Source organism: Malania oleifera, chromosome 13 (assembly GCF_029873635.1).
Source record: "Malania oleifera isolate guangnan ecotype guangnan chromosome 13, ASM2987363v1, whole genome shotgun sequence".
Classification (NCBI taxonomy): Eukaryota; Viridiplantae; Streptophyta; class Magnoliopsida; order Santalales; family Ximeniaceae; genus Malania; species Malania oleifera.
Window position 1 is genome coordinate 3,402,844 of NC_080429.1, and position 20,068 is coordinate 3,422,911.

The following is a 20,068-nucleotide window of genomic DNA, read 5'->3' on the forward strand; positions in this document are numbered from 1 at the left end:
TACCTTTAGCAGGAGAGCTGATTTCCTGATAAAATGACATTTAAGATCATTTGCTTTTGTTTTATTGCAGTAGATCAGCCTAAGATACTTTACATTGTCATGGTGGATAGGGAGCTGATGGTGATGGCACAAGTGCCACATCTACCATTCCAGGGGGAAAAAATATTTGGGAGTTCAAAATTTTTGCCACTTTCAAGGTCAATGGCAAGCTTGCTGGCTCAGTCATAGCAATTATCTTTAACCAGTAATTTAGGTGCCTTTTCCCCTTACCTTCTTGAATATTGTCATGAAAGGAAAACTTATTTTATTTTCATTTTATTTTATCTTCTGAATCTCATTTATATTATCTGTAGGAAATTATGAAATCCTCCTGTGATGTACATTGAGTACTTGTATCATAGTTGTTAAAAGCATGCCTGAGGTGCGCCTAGGCGCGAGGCGAGGAAGCCAGCGCCTCATCCCATGCGAGGCGAGGCGACCTGCAAGAGGTACGATGAGGCGCACAGGGGCGCCAGGCGACGTGAGGCGTGCCTTGAAATTTTTGAGCCTGTTAAATAAAGAAATAGCCGGAGGCCAGAGCCCTAGCCCTCATTTGACTCGAACCAACAGGAGCCCTAGCCCTCTCCGACCCTTCGAAGCCCCACGACCCTTTGCGAGTTCATCTTGCACATTTCGAACCAGCATGAGCCTTCGCGAGCTTGTCTTCGAGCCTTCAAACCAGCAGCATGAGTTTGTCTTCGACATTTCAAGTCAGCACAACCCTTCGTGAGTTCGCCTTCCACATTTCGAACCAGCAGGAGCCTTAGCGAGTTTGTTTGCAAGCCTTCGAACAAGCAGCGTGAGTTCGTCTTTGACATTTCGAACCAGCAGCAAGCTTGTCTTTGAGCCTTTGTAAGTCGTCTTCTTCTTTTTCTTCTTGTTAAGTTCTTCTTCTTCCGTTCTTTTTCACTTCTTCTTCTTCTTCTTCTTTCTGCTTTCTGTTGCTTGCTGCCTGCTGCTTCTTCTTATAATATTATATGTAATTAAATATGTAGTTTAATGCAAGTTTAGAACTAATACATAATACTTTTTTTACTGAATTTAGCTACTGTTTTGCAATTTGTTTTGTACTCTTTTATTTTGATGTTGAATTGTTGATGCTTTTGGCCTTGGGAATTTCATTAAATTTCCAATTTTTCTATTGAATGTTTTGGCATTTTAAATTCTAATATTAATAGATATTCATATGTTCATATATCAATTACCCCAAATAGGCATTTTACAGCATTTTAATAGTGGTGAGGCGCACGCCTTTGCCTTGCGCCTCACGCCTCGGCTTCAAATACCCTTTGCACCTTGGCTCGCCTTGCGTCTCTAACTACTATGAATTGTATACGGTATATTATGAATTTCATTGAATGCTATTATGCAAATAACTGCTCCTTCAGTTTGTTTCGATCTGCTTTCTCTTATGGGATTTAACAGCTAACTGTTCTATGCCTTTTTTTGCACTCTGCTTAAATCCTTTTTCTGTATTAACAACAGAAAATGTGTTGCCTCCTAAAAATTTATTTGTGACATATATCTTGAGTGATGGCTCTCTTTTTCTACTCCTGCTAGTTAGTTACAGAAGAGGAATTAATAATAACGATTTTTAGTGAGTTTTTAATGTGGGAGGTTGTAGAAATTTAAGGCAATGTAAAGATGCAATTTCTGGTCAAATACTTTTGTAGTTGAGTTTCACAAGTGTTAAGATTTGATTAAAGTGAATGACCTAATTTTTATAATACAAATTAAATACATTCTAATGACAATAATACCTTTACTAACTCTCACTAATTAACATACTAACATGCTCAATAATAATAATAATACTAAAAGACATAAATACATGTCATATGCTCCTAGCTTGTTACAAATGAATTTAACATGAACACCCTCCAACGCTTTGCTAACCAAATCAGCAAGCTGCATGTCTGACTTCACATAAGTGGTTGTAATGAGCTTCTGCACAAGTTTCTCTCGAACAAAGTGGCAATCAACTTCAATGTGCTTCGTCTGATCACGAAAGACCGGGTTCGAAGCAATATGAAAAGCAACTTGTTTGTCAAACATCAACTTCATGGGCTAAGAATGAGAAATAGTGAAATACTTAATTCTTCCAATATGTTCTTCAACTAGACAAGTTCACAAGCAGTGTGAATCATAGCTTTATATTCTCATTTAACACTTGACCTTGCCACCACAGTTCATTTCTTACTCTTCCAAGAAACTAAGTTACCACCAACCAAGATATAGTCCCCGGTTGTGGATCTTTGGTCAAAAGGCAATCCAATCCAATCTGCATTTGCATCTGTATATCAATGGATATAGGTGTGACCCTGATCAAGATATAAAAGACCTCTCCCGGGTGCACCTTTGAGATATCTCAAAATGCGAATCCCAATGAATTATCTTTAAAGAATCTAGAAATTGACTCACAACACTTGTTGCAAAAGAGATATCTGGTCGAGTAACTGTGAGGTAATTTAACTTTCCAACAAATCTTTGATATTGTCCAAGATTAGGTAGCAAATCATCCATATCCAACACTAACTTGCTGTTAGGATCTAAGGGTGTATCAACATGTTCAGATCCCAACAAGCTAGTTTCATCTAACATATCAATAACATACTTCCTTTGTGACAAAATAGTTTCGATACTAGATCTAAGTACTTCTATACCCAAGAAGTATTTCAATGGTCCCAAATCTTTGGTCCGAAACTTAGTTTGTAGAAAAAAGTTTGAGACGCTAAATACCTTTATCATCATCACCTATAATAACAATATCATCCACATAAACAACAAGAAGGATCTTACTTGATGAAGTATGACAATAAAACACGAAATGATCAACAACACACTGTCGAAGACCAACTCAAGTACTACAGCCCTGAAACGACCAAACCATGCTCTGGGAGACTGTTTTAAACCATATAAAGCCTTCTTGAGATGACACACTAAGCCCGACTCCCCTTGAGCAACAAACTCAAGTGGTTGCTCCATATAAACCTCCTCCTCAAGGTCACCATGCAAGAAGGCATTTTTCACATCTAACTGATGCAGAGGCCAGTGACAAGTAGTAGCCAAGCTGATGAACATATGTACTGATGTAAGTTTGGCAATCAGAGAAAAAGTATCAAAATAATCTTGACCATACACTTGAGTGTATCCCTTAGGAACAAGACGGGCGTTTAGACAAGCCACAGAACCATCAGGGTTGACTTTCACTGTTTAAACCAGCGACAACTAACCACAAACTTGTCAGGAGGAAGAGGTACCAAGTCCCAAGTACCATTGTCATGTAAAACATTCATCTCTTCATCCATAGCATCCCTCCACCCAGAATGGGCTAGTACAAAATAGATTTAGGAAGGGTAGTAGATGATAGAGTGGTAACAAAACAATAATAGGAGGGTGATAAGGAGTCATAACAAACATAGTTGGAAATGAGATGTTGAGTACATGTACTTTTACCTTTCCAAACACGGGCTAAGGCTTACAAAATAGATTTAGGAAGGGTAGTAGATGATAGAGTAGTAACAAAACAATAATATAAGGGTGATAAGGAGTCATAACAAACATAGTTGGAGATGAGATGTTGAGTACATGTACTTTTACCTTTCCAAACATGGGCTAAGGCTTACGAAATAGATTTAGGAAGGGTAGTAGGTGATTGAGTAGTAACAAAACAATAATAGGAGGGTGATAAGGAGTCATAACAAACATAGTTGGAAATGAGATGTTGAGTACATGTGCATTTACCTTTCCAAACATGGGCTAAGGCTTACGAAATAGATTTAGGAACGGTAGTAGATGATAGAGTAGTAATAAAACAATAATAGGAGGGTGATAAGGAGTAATAACAAACATAGTTGGAAATGAGATGTTGAGTACATGTACATTGACCTTTGCAAACTGCGATAGGAGGATCAACATCATGGAAGTATGATCATCGGATGAGGAAACCAAAGGGCGTGGTAGTAGAAGCTAGATGGGACTCTCTTCCTTGGGGCCATCGTTGTGAATACACCTGCAAAGTAGGATGATCAAGACGATGAGAAGGGCTCGAACTACATGAAGACTCAGATGGTTATTTGGGCAAGGACAACAAAGTAGAATCTGGAAGATTAGGCAAATGAAGATACTCATTGAGCTCAGGAGTGCTTAGTGATTGGGTGTAGAAAGGTGTAAATTTAAAGAAGGTAACATCGGCAAAACAAAAAAAGCGATGCAACACAGGACTATAACAACAATATCTCTTTTGTCTATATAAGTAGCCCAAAAAGACACATTTTATAGCACGAGGATCCAACTTATCCACCCCAGGAGTTAGTTGATGAAAAAAGGATACACACCCAAATATACAAGGAAGAAAAGAAAATAAAGGTGAATTAGGAAAGAGAATGGTGTACGGAATTTTACCATTAAGAACAGAGGATGACATTCTGTTGATCAAATTTCAAGCAATAAGCACAACATCACTCCAAAACACTTTAGGTACATGCATTTGATAAAGTAAGGTACGAGTGATTTCAAGAAGATGTCTATTTGTCCTCTCTGCAACCCCATTTTATTGAGGAGTGTGGGTACAAGATGATTGATGAATAATACCAAACGGAGTGATATAAGTAGTGAATTGTGCACTGAAAAACTCTTTTCCATTATCACTTTGAAATATTTGAACTAGAAAACCAAATTAAATCTTTATTTCAGAACAAAAGGCATAAAATACGTGAACTAAAACTAACTCAAAATGATCTTTTATTTAATATAACCAAGTCATTCTTGAATAATCATCCACAAAGGTTACGAAGTACCGGAAACCCAACTTGGGCACAACCTTGCTAGGACCTCAAACATCAGAATGAACTAACATCAGAATGAACTAACCCTACTAGGACCTCAAACATCATAATGAACTAACATAAAAAGTCTTACAATTCATTTATTGACTTGAGAAGCTAAAGGAACGTGATGGTGCTTTTCCAATTGACAAGACTCAAAATCAAGACTAGACACAGAACTCAAACTAGGAACAAAAAATTTTAACTTTTCCAATGAAGGATGACCAAGGCAACAATGAATTTGGAAAGGCGTGGTAGTAGCAGTGCAGGTGGTAGAAGGAGATAGGAGCTCAAAGTGATAGAGTCCACTAGCTTCACGCCCTCCACCAATCATCTTTCTCATTTTCAAATCCTGAATAACCATAGAATCAGGGAAGAATGTCACCGAACAGTTCATGGATTTAATAATTTTGCTAGCGGACATAAGATTGAAAGGAAATTTGGGAATATATAAAACCAAAGGAAGAGAAAATGGGATTTACAATCCTAATTCCCTTGACTACAGTGGTGGATCCATCAACAAGAGTAACACAAGGTAAATTTGTAGGATATTGAAGAGTGGAGAGGAAGCTAGGGTATACCTGTGACATGATCAGTGGCAGCGGAGTCTATGACTCAAGGACTAGGACGAGAAAAACTAGATGATAGGCATACTGTGTGATTACTTGTTTGGGCAAGAGATGCAAAGGGAAGAGAAGCTTGTTGTGATGTTTGATACTGTTGGAACTTGGAATACTCTTCCTCTTACATGGATATAGTATGTTGCCCCCCACTTGGCCCCAAAGGTGAGGAGCCGACAGTGGTTGCATTGGCTGCCCCCAAAGGTGTGAAGCAAATTGTGGCTGCATTGGCAACATGTGAAGGTCTATCTTGAAGATCCCAACACTGCTCAATAGTATGATTACAACGTCCACAACGAGTGCACTTGCGAGGTGTACCTTTTCCTCATCCATCTCTACCACTACGACCACTCAAACCACCTTGATAACTTTTGTGTTGTTTGGTAGAGAACTAGAATCACCCTATGTAGCAAAGGCTGTCCTCTCAAAGGTAGATGCAAGATTAGGAGAATGCATGCTAAAGGAAGCATGAAAAACACAAGAATAAACATTGGCAAATGATGGCAGCTCGACACTACTAAGTATCTGGGACCAAACTGCCTCGAACTTGGGTCTCAAGTTTGCTAGAACACGAAGACCTGCCATTTGCTCCCTCTGCTTCTGCATCTCATGAACGTAGGTGGTTATAGGTTGCGCGATGTTAAGCTCCTCATGAATACGCTTCATCTCTCCAAAATAATCTGCAATACTCTTATCTCCTTGTTGTAACTGAAAGTACTCCTGGGATAAATCATACATACGTGTAATGTTACCGGGTATAGAAGTTTGACATAATCCCAAATCTCCTTGCACGTATCTAGATGCATACACATCCATGCAATTTGTTGCTCCATTGAATTCCGTAAAAGGGAAACAATCAAAGCATCTTCTTGAACCCATGCGTCTTTTCTCTTCTCATCAAAAGGATCAAATTAGGGCAAGTGGTTAGATTTTCCTAATCCTGCTAAATAAACCCGAATGGATTTAGACCATTGAACATAGTTTTCTCCATCCAACTTTTGAGTTGTTTTTTGTGGCAGCGATGTAGGAAACAAATTTTTGGAATTCATAGATTCCATCCCTACACTCACAAATCAGCAAGCACACCAAAAAACAACAAGAACAATCAAAACTAATTGGGACAATCAAAAACTATGTGAAGCACCGACACAATCATGGACGAGGTGAACAACTCACTGATGGATATAACACTGCCACAGCCTCACAACTGAACGGATGAACGCTGCCATGGCTCCAAAAAGCTCACAAAGAAGCCTTTGCAAACCTTGAACAGAAAGTAATGGAATAATACGAGTGCGTGGTTGAAAAAGGTTGAGTTTTTGAGCAAAAAACTGGTTTAACAGCTTAGTAATATAGTCTAGAGAAGGAATCAGAACATAGCAGAGGAAAAGAACATAAAAAAGTGGTCAAAACTTCACCCACGTGCAGGCGCTTGGGGTTGGCCCTGCCGGCATTTGGCCAGCGCGTGGGAGTGTGTGAGGGCTCCTCCGGTGATGGGGTTTTTTGGGTTTAGGCTTTGAGGGGTTCTGTTTATGGGTGTATGATTGGTTTTGTGAAATAATATGGAATGGAGGTGGATCTGGGAAGGACAGCTGCAGGAATGGTGTTTTCTGGCGATGGCTGAGAGGAATAGGGTTTAGGTTGGATCACGCCCTGATACTATGTTAAGATTTGATTAAAATGAATGACCTAACTTGAAGATAGGTCTCTCTCCCTCTATTTATAATACAAATTAAAAATATTCTAAGGACAATAATACCTTTACTAACTCTCGTTAATACTAACACACTTAATAATAATAATACTAAAAGATATAAATAACCTCTAATTGCAAGAAAATATGTTTGAAAGAAAAAATGTTTTGAATAAGATGCTGTTCGTGACATGAAAAAGATCTTATGATATTATTTTTAGAATTTATTTTACTTGAACTAGTGTTAGGAATGTAACCTTGGGTGGGTGGGGGTGTGTGCATATATATAACTTAGACCAGTTTTGGAGCTTATTTTTTGTGTATACATGTTTGGGGAAGTTACATGAATTGAGTCCCAAATTATGTAAGAATGCCCACAAAATCATTACTATTTTATAAAATAAATATTAACCACAATGCTTATTTTATATATCTGGATGCCGTATGGATTGCTTCAATCATTTATATATTTTTAGAGGTTTTTTATTGCTTCTATCTTTGAGAATGTTTGCATCATTTTTGATGGATTGAACTGATTGATATCATCTGAGTTATGTATTCTATACTTGAGAATGTTTGCATCTATCTTTGATGGATTGAACTCTATTTTCCTTTTTATAGCAATATAATGCCAGAATATGAACAATATGTTCATTTTTACTTGATACTATGTTCGACCATGACAACAAATTAGCTTCTAATCATGTATAAATGCAACCCTTATTCCATTAGTTGGGCTCTGGTGGTTAGAAAATTACCTAAAAGTTCTTTTAATTAATGGACTTTTTTATGTGCCGATAATTTTTTTTTTTTCTTTATAGATTTGGAGTACACGGGGAACTATAAAACTATGGGTTAGTTTATTGAATGCTTTAGGTAATAGTAATCTGTGGATGTTACTTTATAAGAAAAAAATCTGTGGATATTAATTTTAAAATTTGGATGCAGAATTAATTTGTGTTGTTCAATTACTCAATATTGATTAGGATCATTTTGATCATCTTATTAGGGCTAGGTTTGAATTAGAAGTATTTCTAAGGGGTGTTTGGTTTGCGAATGTGATGCCCATAACATCTCATTCCTGAATTTGTTGAAAATATGAGAATCTAACTTGGCAGGAATGTTCACATTCCTAGGTATGAAATGGGCTTTCTATTTCCATCCTCATGGGTAAGTTTCATGGGAATCCTACTTTTGGACCAATTGCCCTCACTATTTTTCCAGGTTGGACAACAATGCCTAACAATATGGTATTATCACGCTCTATTATTATATTCAAAATAATAAATTATTAATATAATGAAAGCAATAGTATTTGTGTTAAAATAATTTAATATAATGGTTAACATGTGGACACTATATTGCCCTCAATCATTTTTGCCAATTGATTGTTTTAACTGTTGAATTTGTTTAAAATTTATGATTATTGAAAGTTTTAGTACATGGATTTAATTAAGGGGCAAAAGACACTAACCTGCTTTGAGGTTTGACAAAAAGATAATGACATCCCCTGAGATTTTAAAAATTCGAGGGATCTTCCTTGAGGTTTCAAAAATCCTAAGGACCTCCCCTGGGGTTTGTGAAAAAACACAAACCTCCCCTTGAATTTTGTAAAAAGACAAGTTTTTTTTAGGGGAGGTCATGTCTTTTAGGCAAACCTCAAGGGAGGTTTGTGACATTTTTGAAATCTTAAGGGAGATTTGTGTCATTTTTGAAATCTTAGAGGAGGTCTCTGTTTTTTGTCAAACCTCAGGGAAGGTGAGTGTCTTTTGTCCTTTAATTGAGTACGTATTCTTATTAGGTTTTTGTGTTGAAGATATAATTATTCTTCACATATTGATTACATGTGCATCAAGAGTATAATGATCATCTTCTTGAAATGTTAGTCATGTTGAACCAAACATTAACATGGGAATCCTTTATTCACTAATCAAACAAAAATATTACCATAAGGCAGGCATCCCATTCCTAGGAATGAGATTTCATGAGAAAATTTTTAATGCTACGAACCAGACGGCCCCCTTAAATGCTCTCAACTACAAATTAGTTTGCTTTCATTCATCTATAAGTAATATGACAACAATCCTTTATGTGTGTTGATGTGAAGAAAATCCAATGAGGAGACAATGAAGCAATACCATTGATAAACCAAGAGAAATCAAAGTATTTGCTTGCTGATCAGTTCATTTGCTTATTTTTGTGCCTTCTAGTGCCTTTTGGATGATAATACTAACTACGACTTGAGAAAAAAATGCTGAAAAGATAAAAATTTGGCTGGAGGGTTAGATCCTATTCGGATCAAGATTCAATCTAATTAACTTACTGGTTTTTCCCAATGCCTGTTAGTTACTTGACAAAATGCCTATGAGACACAGGATAATGTGCCAATCTCACATTTAAAGGTCATGTAGAATTGAGTATGTTAACTAACAATTTATTGTTTGGAACCATCTGGTCACTGGACCATGCTGATGGTCAGCAAGCTGCTCCAATACCATAAGTTATGTTTGCTTTAGTTTAAATTGATCTCTCTTTTTATTTTTTAACCCCCTACTCCTGCAAACTGATTAGTATATGTGCTTGATAGTTCTTATATACCACTCTAAAATTCCCTTTTGAAAGCGTATTATTATAGGAGATGCTGTTTTGTTGGATTCTATTTTGAGCTTCTTGGTTAGTCTGCCTTGGTGCTGGAAAGAAATCTCTTAATCACCCAGAATGGATGCTGAAGCTGGACATGTATGGCCTTTTCCATTGCCTTTATTTACATTTCATTGGTGTTCTCTTTTGTTTCTTCATTGGAAGTTGAATTGAGACTGCTGTACCGTAAAATTCATGCTTTTGGAATTTATAGATGGTATTCTCAGTGATGATGATGTAAGACTTGTATTTCATAAATGATGTTTTGCCATATTTCTTGGTTACGTAGTATCTATTTTACATGGATATTTGTGGCTTTCTTTAGTAAACTAGCATTATTTCTTTTGTGTTTTTTGAATGTGCTGTGTTGTACAAATCTTTTCTTTTTTATTTCATTATTTTTTTACTATGCTATCATTTCTTTAGTAGATTTCTTAATCAATTTTTGGTTTGAGAATTTTTCATGTTTGGTCCCTTATGGAACACTCAACTGTATGATGAGAGATGTTCACAGGGGACGTCTTAGGTTCAAACTTTGTGGAGCCAATAATTGATATACTACATAGAGTGGTTCTGCTGGAGATGAAAAAAGGACCCTAGCTGGTGTCTCAACCATGCAGTCTGTGGGCCCCACATAAGATCTATTCGAACAAATATAAAAAGTTAAACATTTAAAGCGGTTCTGTATGAACTATTCATCAAGGTAACTTCTGGGGCAGATGTATGAAAATGAACAAACTTTATCTTGTTTACTATGTATATTTGCATTATTATGTTTTCAACCTATTTGTGAGTATGGCTCCCAATAACCCCCTGGCTGTGGAGAGCCTCAATGATGAAATTCCCACGTAGATAAAGCAAATTTGTTCTGGTAAAAACAAGATATATTTATTTTTTGATGAAGAGTTATATTAGAAAAGTGAAAAGAAAATGCTCAACTAGGAGAAAAAGGTACCCTTCAATTAAAAAGAAAGCAAGAAAAAGACAACCAAAAAAAGATCAATACAAATGTAGAAGACTAAAGAATGGCTGCATGGCAGTCCTTTTGCAAGTCCATCCAATAAATGCCTCTGAAAGGACCATTTTTTGTAGTCTAAAGTGATCCCCAAATCTTGTGGTAATAAAAATACTATTTTACTTGATTATTTCTTTTTTAAAATTTGATTAAATTTTTTTTCTTTTTTCAGCCATGCCATTGACTACTAAAACATGACTTTATTTGATTTAGTTATTTTTTATGTGAAAAGAAAAAAATTATTCATTACACATGATAATGACAATTGAGGTAGATATATATTTTTAGTAGAACATGAACAATGCTGCTTATTTGAAGGAAATTGCTTTTTAGGGTTTAGTTTCTTTTTATCTACACTAATAATAATCTTGGTCTGTGCCTTGCTTCTGTAGGTGTATTTTGGAAAACAAAGAAAGCGAAGACTATGACTGAAAAGATAAGAAGGCTAAGAGCCTAAGAATTTGAGGGGTGAAAATGTTCTTCAAGAGGAAGTGTAAGCCCACCTCCAGGTTTGAGTTCCTTAACTCCGTTTTTGATTAACTATCTATTTATGACTAGGGATTTTTAAATAATAACATCAATCTGTGATCTTGAGTGACAAAAATTCCTCTTTAGGTTCCTTCAAAATTGAGAAAGTTGGGGGGGGGGGGGTGGTTCAACATTGATGTTGATGTTCCTCTCCCTTGATCTGTGTAATGTGTTGTGCTACTAGTGAGGATTATGTTCATTTATTTCTTCATTGCTCTGTGGCCCAGTGCTCATGGAGTGAGCTTTTTTGTTTGTTGAGGGAGCGTTGGATTTGCGCACAATCTTTGGAGGATTTCTTGTTGATTGATTTTGTTGGCTCTGGGAGGCAAAATGAAATCGTAGGTTTGTGACCGGTAATTTAGGTTGGAAAGGAATGCTTGGATTTTCAAGGATCTTGCTTCATATTGATTTGGGACAGGATTGTGTTTTTGGCCTCCTTGCGAGTGTTCATTTTTGGGTGTTTTGCAGTATGGCTTTCTCTAATATTTAACGTGATTGGTTGTGTTTGGTAGTATGGCCTTCTCTAATGTGTTTTTTTTTTTGGTTTCTTGGCTTTTTATTATTTTTATTTTTCTCAACTGCTAGCTTGGTTAGATTTCCTGTTGTTTTTTGAGGATGTCTCATCCTTTTTTAATTCCTTGTTTCTTAAGACATCAAAACTCAAAAAATATTAGGAAAAGGGAAGGAAATTATTAAGGAATTCACATTTTCATGTTTAGTTATCAAAAAAAGTGAGAAAGAAAATAAAAAATATACCAAATCTATGCACATTATTGATATATAGTTTTTCCTAATTTTTAGTTATATTAAAATAAATTTTTATTTTTTTATAGTATTTTTTATAAAAGGAAAATATAGGGGAAAATAAATTTCGTTCTTATTATTATTTTTTCTTTTCTCACATAAAATCATTCCTCCAATCAAATCCAATGATTTTTTTTTCTCCTATAGAAGATGCTTTATTTGATATTTGAATAGAATTTAAAAACTTTAGTGCTTGTTTACTTATGGAGCGTAAATTTATTTTTCATTTTTACTTTTCAAAAAAGTTACAAAATTATCATTTTGTTTTCTAGTTTCCCAACATTCAGGATCAGATTGGAACTCAAAAAATACTAAAGAAAGAAAAATATCAAGAAATTTGCATTTTCATGTTTGGTTATCAAAGGAAGTGAAAAAGAAAATAAAAAATATACCAAATCTATCAACAAAATTTTGATTTTACTCATCATTAATATTTGGTTGTGTTATATTTTTAATTATATTAAAATAAACTTTTATTTTTAATAGTGTTTAATATAAAACAAAAATATAATGAAAAATAGGTTTTCTTCTCATTTTCTTTTTCTTTTCTTTTTTTTAAGTAATATCTTTCAAACATACATACCCTTAGTATAAAAAGCCTGGAAACCCATTTTTTATTGATTTCTAATTTTTCAACATGAACGTTGGAAAAACTGGAAGGAAAAACAAGAAGGCATTCTTTTACTTCTTGGAAAAACGAAAAAGGAGAAGAAAATTATTTTTCACAACTGAAACAGGCGCTTTCAAGTACTATTTGAAACTTGTTTCCTCTTGCAGTAGTTTATTTATATCAGTTCTTTAACAAGTGGACATGCGTCTAAGGGATTAGGGCTGGGAGTCATCAAATGAGTTTGAATTCAAAGTAAAAGGTGCAAACTATCGACCAGACTTGCTGACAATTTGTTTCTTTGTATAGCTTATGTTTCCAATTAGTGTTATTTCATTAGGATGTGGAAATTATTGGATTATTTGTCGTTGGTGTGGAGCTATATGTGTTTATAATGAAAGCTTGGTGTCACGGTCCCTGATTGGATGTATACTAGGGAGATTTTAGATTTATAATGATGGTTTGGACATCAACTATGTGAAATGCTTTTTATAGGACAAATTCATGAGGTCAGTGGGTCAAAATGGACAATACTTCATTGGAGTTGGTTCCAACACCATTATATTTGGAATCAGAGCTACCCTAGGTGTATTATCATGTGGGTGGATCCTACACATAGGTGTAAGCTACTTTAATGAGGGTGTCGGAGGTCGGGTAGGAGAGCTTGTCACAGTCCTACGTTGGATGTGTACTAAGGAGATCTTAGACTTATGAGAATGGTTTGGACTCCAACTATGTGAGGTCAATGGGTCAAAGCGGACAATACTTCACCAGAGTTGGGTCGAGGACCGTTAGCGGACAATATTTCGGTGAAGTTGGGTCCGAGACCGTTTACATTTGGTGGCAGAGCTACCCTAAGGATACTATTTGATGAGTGGATCCTATACAGAGGTGTAAGTCACTTTTACGAGGGTGTCAGCGATCGGATGAGCGAGTCTATCATGGTTCCACATTGGATGTGTACTAGGGATATTTTGAACTTATAAGGATGGCTTGGACTTCAACTATGTGAGGCGCCTTTTATAGGATAAATTTGTGAGACTAGTGGGTCAAAGCAAATAATACCTCACCGGAGTTGGGTCCAAAATCGTTACACTTGGCTTATTAGATTAAGTAATTAGTTGTTTTTTGTTTAATTTTTGTGTAGTTTTAATTTCAATGTGGGCTATTGGCGGTATATGTTTTTTTTGGTTTAGGTGGATGTTTGTTTGGTGTTTAAAGTTTATTTTAGAATTGGGTTCTTTTGTAAGCTTGATTTTTGTGATTTGAGGCCTCTAACAAAAATATAAGGTAAGGTTGCATACTTATACATCAATTCCGCCCCTACCTTAGACCCTGCAGACACGGGAACTTTATGCACCAAACTGCCTGTTTTTTTTTTATTATTATTATTTTTATTTTTAAGAATTGGAAAGTTATATTGCTTTTTTTTTTTTCTCTCTCTCTGGGAGTAGCTCATGGTTTTATTTGCTACTTGTAGTTGTGGGGTATGTATTCAAGTTAAGCTAGAGTCAACACAATATGATATTTGAATTCAACTCCACTAAAAAATTTTAGATTTAAAACTCAACTTGATTTTGATTTGTTGAACTCAAATTCAACTAGATTGCGGGTTCTTAAAACTGAAAACGGCACTCAATTAATCTCAATTCTGAAAAAAAAAATCGATAACAAATCTATAATATTTTACATTTTTACTTATAAAATATTAAAAACAAAGGTCCACCCAGACTCGCTAATTGTGTTACAAAACTCAAACTTGACTTACTAACCTACTCAAGTTCATTTGAGTTTAAGTTGAATCAAAATGTAAGTGAGTTGAATTTACATCTTGGTTCCTCTTAGTGCTTTGTCTGTTTATTTGCATTCCATTTGGGAATTTATTTTTCATATTTCTTAATTTTATTTTGTTGTACATGTCTGGGGTTGTGGGCTTTCAGATTCATTGATAATTCAGTTTGCTCCCTTGAGCATCTGTGGAGATAAATTTATATACTACCTGTGTTTTTGTAGACATGGTTTATTGCTGTGATTCTATGCTTCACTTCCTTTTGTTCTCAAGCTGTTGCAATTTTTTGGATTTCAAAATTTCTTTTTATGCCAATTATTTGTGCTTTTCATAATATTTCTTAAAATGACATTTAAGGGATACAATTTACATGTAAAAAAAAAAAAAAAATTCTTAAGATAAGATGAGCGACATAACTTCCTCACACAAAAGATGAAGCTCGGTTCACTTGTGAAAAATATTTTTCATTTTTATTTTTAATTTATCAAAGTAAAAATTGAAATGATAGAGTTATTGTTTTTAATTTTACGAAGATAAAAGCCGGAATATTAGGGTTAGCTAACTATTGCATGAGTTGTCACAAAAGATCCACGAACCCAAAGGAAATTCATTTTCATTTTAAAAGGGAAAAAAGTTGAATATCCTAAGCAAAAGCCAACTTACAATTTAGATTGGTGTTCAATTTATATAATAATTAGAACTTTCAATGTATATCAACTCAAAGAATCTTTTATATTATACTTTATTTGTTTGAATTTGTATTGCTTATTCTACCGAACACATAGTTTGTGCGCACATGCATATACGAACAAAGAAAATTATAAAAAATGATTGAATGGACAAGAATTATTCACTTGGAGAGTTGGAGTATTGTCGATTTGTAGCCACTAAATACATAACATAAATAATAAAAAATAAAAAAAAAAGCTACTGCTTATTTATTTATTTATTTGTATTTTTCCTAACCTTACAACACATCCTTTTCAAAGGGTGTTGTCTTCTTTCAAGTTGAACATTAACTTTTAAGTTGGAAGAAGAAAGCTAAATGAAAAGGACTTTGACAAATGACAAACATGGTTGGCAATGTAGACTAATCCATAACAAGTTGACATGCATCTAGGGGATTAGGGCTGGGAGTCATCAAATAGATAAAAGGTACAAACTACCAAACATACTTGCTGAGAATTTGTTTCTTTGTATAGCTTATGTTCCCTATTAGTGTTATTTCATTAAGATGTGGAAATTATTGGGTTATTTGTCATTGGTGTGGAGCTATATGTGCTTATAATGAAAGTTTGGTGTCACAGTCCCACATTGGATGTGTACTAGGGAGATTTTGGACTTATAAGAATGATTTGGACTCTAAATATGTGAGACGTCTTTTATAAGATAAATCCGTGAGGCTAGTGGGTCAAAGCAGATAATACCTCACCGAAGTTAGGTTTAGGACCGTTACATTTGTTATTAGAACTATCATGAGGGTACTATCATATGAGTGGATCCTACACAAAGGTATATGTCACTCTGACGAGGGTGTCAGAGATTGGACGAGAGAGTCTGTCATAGTTCTACATCGGATGTGTACTAAGGAGATCTTGAACTTATAAGGATGGTTTGAACTCCAACTATGTGAGGAGCCTTTTATAGGACAAATTCGTGAGGCCATGTACTAGATTGGTTTTTTTTTTTTTTTTTTCTTAAGAATTGGAAAATTATGTTTCTTTTTTGGTGAGAGTAACTTATGGTTTTGTTTGATACTAGTAGTTGTGGGGGTGTGTATTCAAGTTAAGCTAGAGTCAACACAATGTGATAACTCCACTAAAAAATTTTAGATTCAAAACTCAACTTGACTTTGATATGTTAAACTCAAATTCAACTAGATTGCGCTTTGATAGGAATGGTGTATTCTCAAGAGGAGGAGGGATTGTCACAACCCAAAAATTTTGCTATATTTTTCTCTTTTCACATAAAATGAGTTTGCTTAGATACCAAACTATACTGTCCTGATCCCGAAGTGGGGTAATGGGTAAACGTGACCATAGACAATTTATGAACTAAACAGTGGAAACATACATATAAAATTCCAGATACAGTACAAGAGTTCTACAACCATTCATCAACATATAAGTATCTTCCCATACACATATTTACAACCTATTACAAATTATGCACTGTATTAAGCTACTCAAACTCACAGACACATGTCAACGCCCCGAACCCGACCGAAGTGGACCCAAGTGTTAGAATCAATCAATAGGTGTCTCTGATCCCTTCACGCAGTAAAACGAAATGTGACACCATCAAGATCAATACCAAAAGACTATAACATATATACAACCCATAAATGTACCATAACCACAGTTCCTGCCAATATAAATGCATTCCCGAAAAGAATTAAACATAACAGATAACATATATTTGTTTCTTTAGGCACTCACAAAACTAAACCCCGCCCCAGAGCTTTCTAAGCTCGATCACTTGAAGAACCTAAAAAGATTAACAATTTGCCAAGGTGAAACACCTTTTAGTAAGGAAGAAAAAACTATAAACAATGTGTGGTAGAAAGTTTAATACATACCAAAAATAATTATCTGATAATCAATAACACAGAAGCTGAGAAGTCACATCATTAATAGCAACACAGATATCAGATACCATATACACATTCATAATTATTTTTACTGATAATTTCCGAGAATAAGAAAGATTACCCGCCCATACAAGTTGCTTCCCTATGCTCTAATACTAATGCTAGGGTACTCATCTTACTCAGTAAGCTCGCGGGTTATGTATTCAGGCAAAGTCTCTGAGAATAAGGAAGCTTACTCGCCCATACAAGTAACTTCCCTCTGTTCTGGTAGCAACAGATAATTATCAGAGCACTCGCCTTTCTCAGTAAACCCTCGGTGGAGAATTTTACTTTACCATAAATACTTATGTAATTAAAGTTATACGCATCCAATGCTAATCATTTTACAGAGTTCCACATGTATACGTATATCACAACCAATCCACAAAGGAAATACACACAATCTTCATTCACACCCACATAAGGACCATATTCACATAGCAATCAAAGTCCACACAGGACTCTCATCTATATAAAACACACGATCCACACAGGACTAACACTTTCACAGAATACACGGTCCACACATGACTAACACCACATAGTAATATATCGTGGCCCACACAGGTCACTAATCTACACACACAACCCCGTTCATAGTAAATCAATAAAACAAACTCCTCATTCTACTGCCAATGTTTTACCCCCTTAATATAAATGCCCACATAACGACCTCCTCATACCACTGCCAATGTTATATGACGATTTATATCATGTACGATATAACGACCTCCTCATACCACTGCCAGCACTATATCGCAATTTACATGAACCATAGAACATCACACATCCATTGCATAACCAATCACCTTGGCACATCAACACATTTACCGCATTCTTCACAATCAAACAATACTCATAGTTGCACAGTATTCACAATCAAACAGTATTTATAACCCAATCGGTAGCCATATGCGAACAACAGTCGTAATCAAGCAGTTTTCGCAACCATTTAATTATGAAAGTTATTTTCTTACCACACGAATTTTCTCTATTATAAAATATAATCAAAATTATTATTTTTCAAATTCCTAACTGATAAGATAAATCAAATCTATATATATATATATATATATATTATTTGTATTCTTGAAATTAACCCATTGAAAATTAATAAAAAATTGCTATAACGTTTTCCCCTTACCTGGTTTACTAAATTACACCCATGGAAACCTCGTAATGTCGCCTGCGGCACTCACCCGAACCCTAATTCAAAAACCCGAGTTTATTAACCCAAACTTCAATAGAATGCTATTTTATCATTCCCTAGACCTTATAAACTCCGTAATAATAATAAAACTTAAAATACCCTACTTACCCTGATTTTGGAATGTTGTCCAAATACTCCAAACTGAAAATCTGCTCCGCCTACGTTGCAGAAAATCTTCTCAAGAATCTCATGGTAGCTTCCAATCGTCGAATTGGGCTAAATCAGGGAATCGAGCTAAATCCGGGCTGGATTTGAAGAAAATCAATAGAAAAATCGAAACCTAGAGAGAGAAAATGAGGGAGGAGAGAAAAATTCGTGAAAAAAAGGATCCAAGGCCTATTTATAACCAGGCCTTCGTTGACGAGGTCAAAATGTTCGTAGACGAAGTGTTTAGAAACTTGAATTTCCCTTGCTCTCGGTAATTCCTTATCAAAGAGACACGTGTACTTGTCGACGAAACTTAAAAGGATGGTCGTCGATGAGGAGAACAAATTCATCGACAAGTCCCTACTTGATACCCTTTTAAATTTTTTCCCCCCTTTATTTTTCCCCCTTTTACCTTTTATTTATTTTCTTTTCTTTTTCTGAGTTCGGGTTATTACAGACACTTACTTCCAACAATATTATCTAGAACCTGCCCCGGAGCACTCTAACTTTGATTCCTCGTATTTCTTGAAATGTTTAAATTCTTGGGGTGAGACCTCTCAGTAAGAAGGAATAGATTATTATCAGTGTGTGGCAATATGAGTTTTAGTGTTTCAAAATATACAACCATTAGTTTCCTTTTCTTTCACTATGAAATCATGTAAAACTGTAAACACGTATATACAAATGTATTTCAAAATACATACTTTCCTTTCTCATCATAATCTATATAAGACAATATTTATTGGCCTGATACGTCACACCCAGTTTTGATCATGACAAATACTCTTGGTACTAATGGTTGTACTAATGCTTGCATGTAGGTTCACCTTGCATGCGTATTCGAACTGAAAGACATCATGATAGCGTGCGGTGTTCGTGCCGATGAATGAAGAAGTTTTGTGTTGTATTTGTAATTTTTTTTTTTTCATTTTCTTTATTCTAGGATGTAATATTATTATGGATTGTACACTCCTATGACTTGTAATAATTTGCATCATGTATGATAGGTAGGTATGCTTAAACAGACCCTAGTTGGACCTTAGGTACTTACACAACATATAGTCCCCAAGATCACTTATTATATCTGGGGAATTAAATAAAGCAAAATTGGATCTTAAATTGAAAAACTTGAGAGAGCTTGGGCGACCGAACCTATGGCATTTAAAACGCCTTAGGCGATCGAACCCTAGACAAAGTCAAATTGTTGACTTCTTGCTCAGCAGACTGAACCAATTTGAACGTATCCTCTTCGGTCACCCGAACTCGTGTCAGAACATTTTTCACCAACCTAGGTGCCCAAACCTTCGCGTTCAAAAAGAGTTCGGGTGACCGAACTTAGCTTCGGGCACCCGAATCGCGGACAGAAAGTTTCTGTCTTTTGTTCAGCCAACCAACCCTAACTTCAGGCACTAGAACCTTTAAAAACAGATTTTCTAAGTGAGTCTATTCGGGCACCCGAACCTCAAACCGGGCACCCAAAATCCGTGAGTTAAATTAATTTTTATCGAAAATTAAAAGGGA

The 20,068-nt window shown here is 35.4% G+C and overlaps 1 long non-coding RNA gene across 1 annotated transcript; it reads left to right on the forward strand.

The window, feature by feature from the left end:
- Window positions 1-88: 88 nt before the first annotated feature.
- Window positions 89-19,580, forward strand: LOC131146200 (uncharacterized). Its single transcript, XR_009134273.1, has 5 exons — window positions 89-253; window positions 354-891; window positions 9,814-9,917; window positions 11,226-11,342; window positions 19,369-19,580. It is a non-coding gene; the product is annotated as an uncharacterized LOC131146200 (long non-coding RNA).
- Window positions 19,581-20,068: the final 488 nt, after the last annotated feature.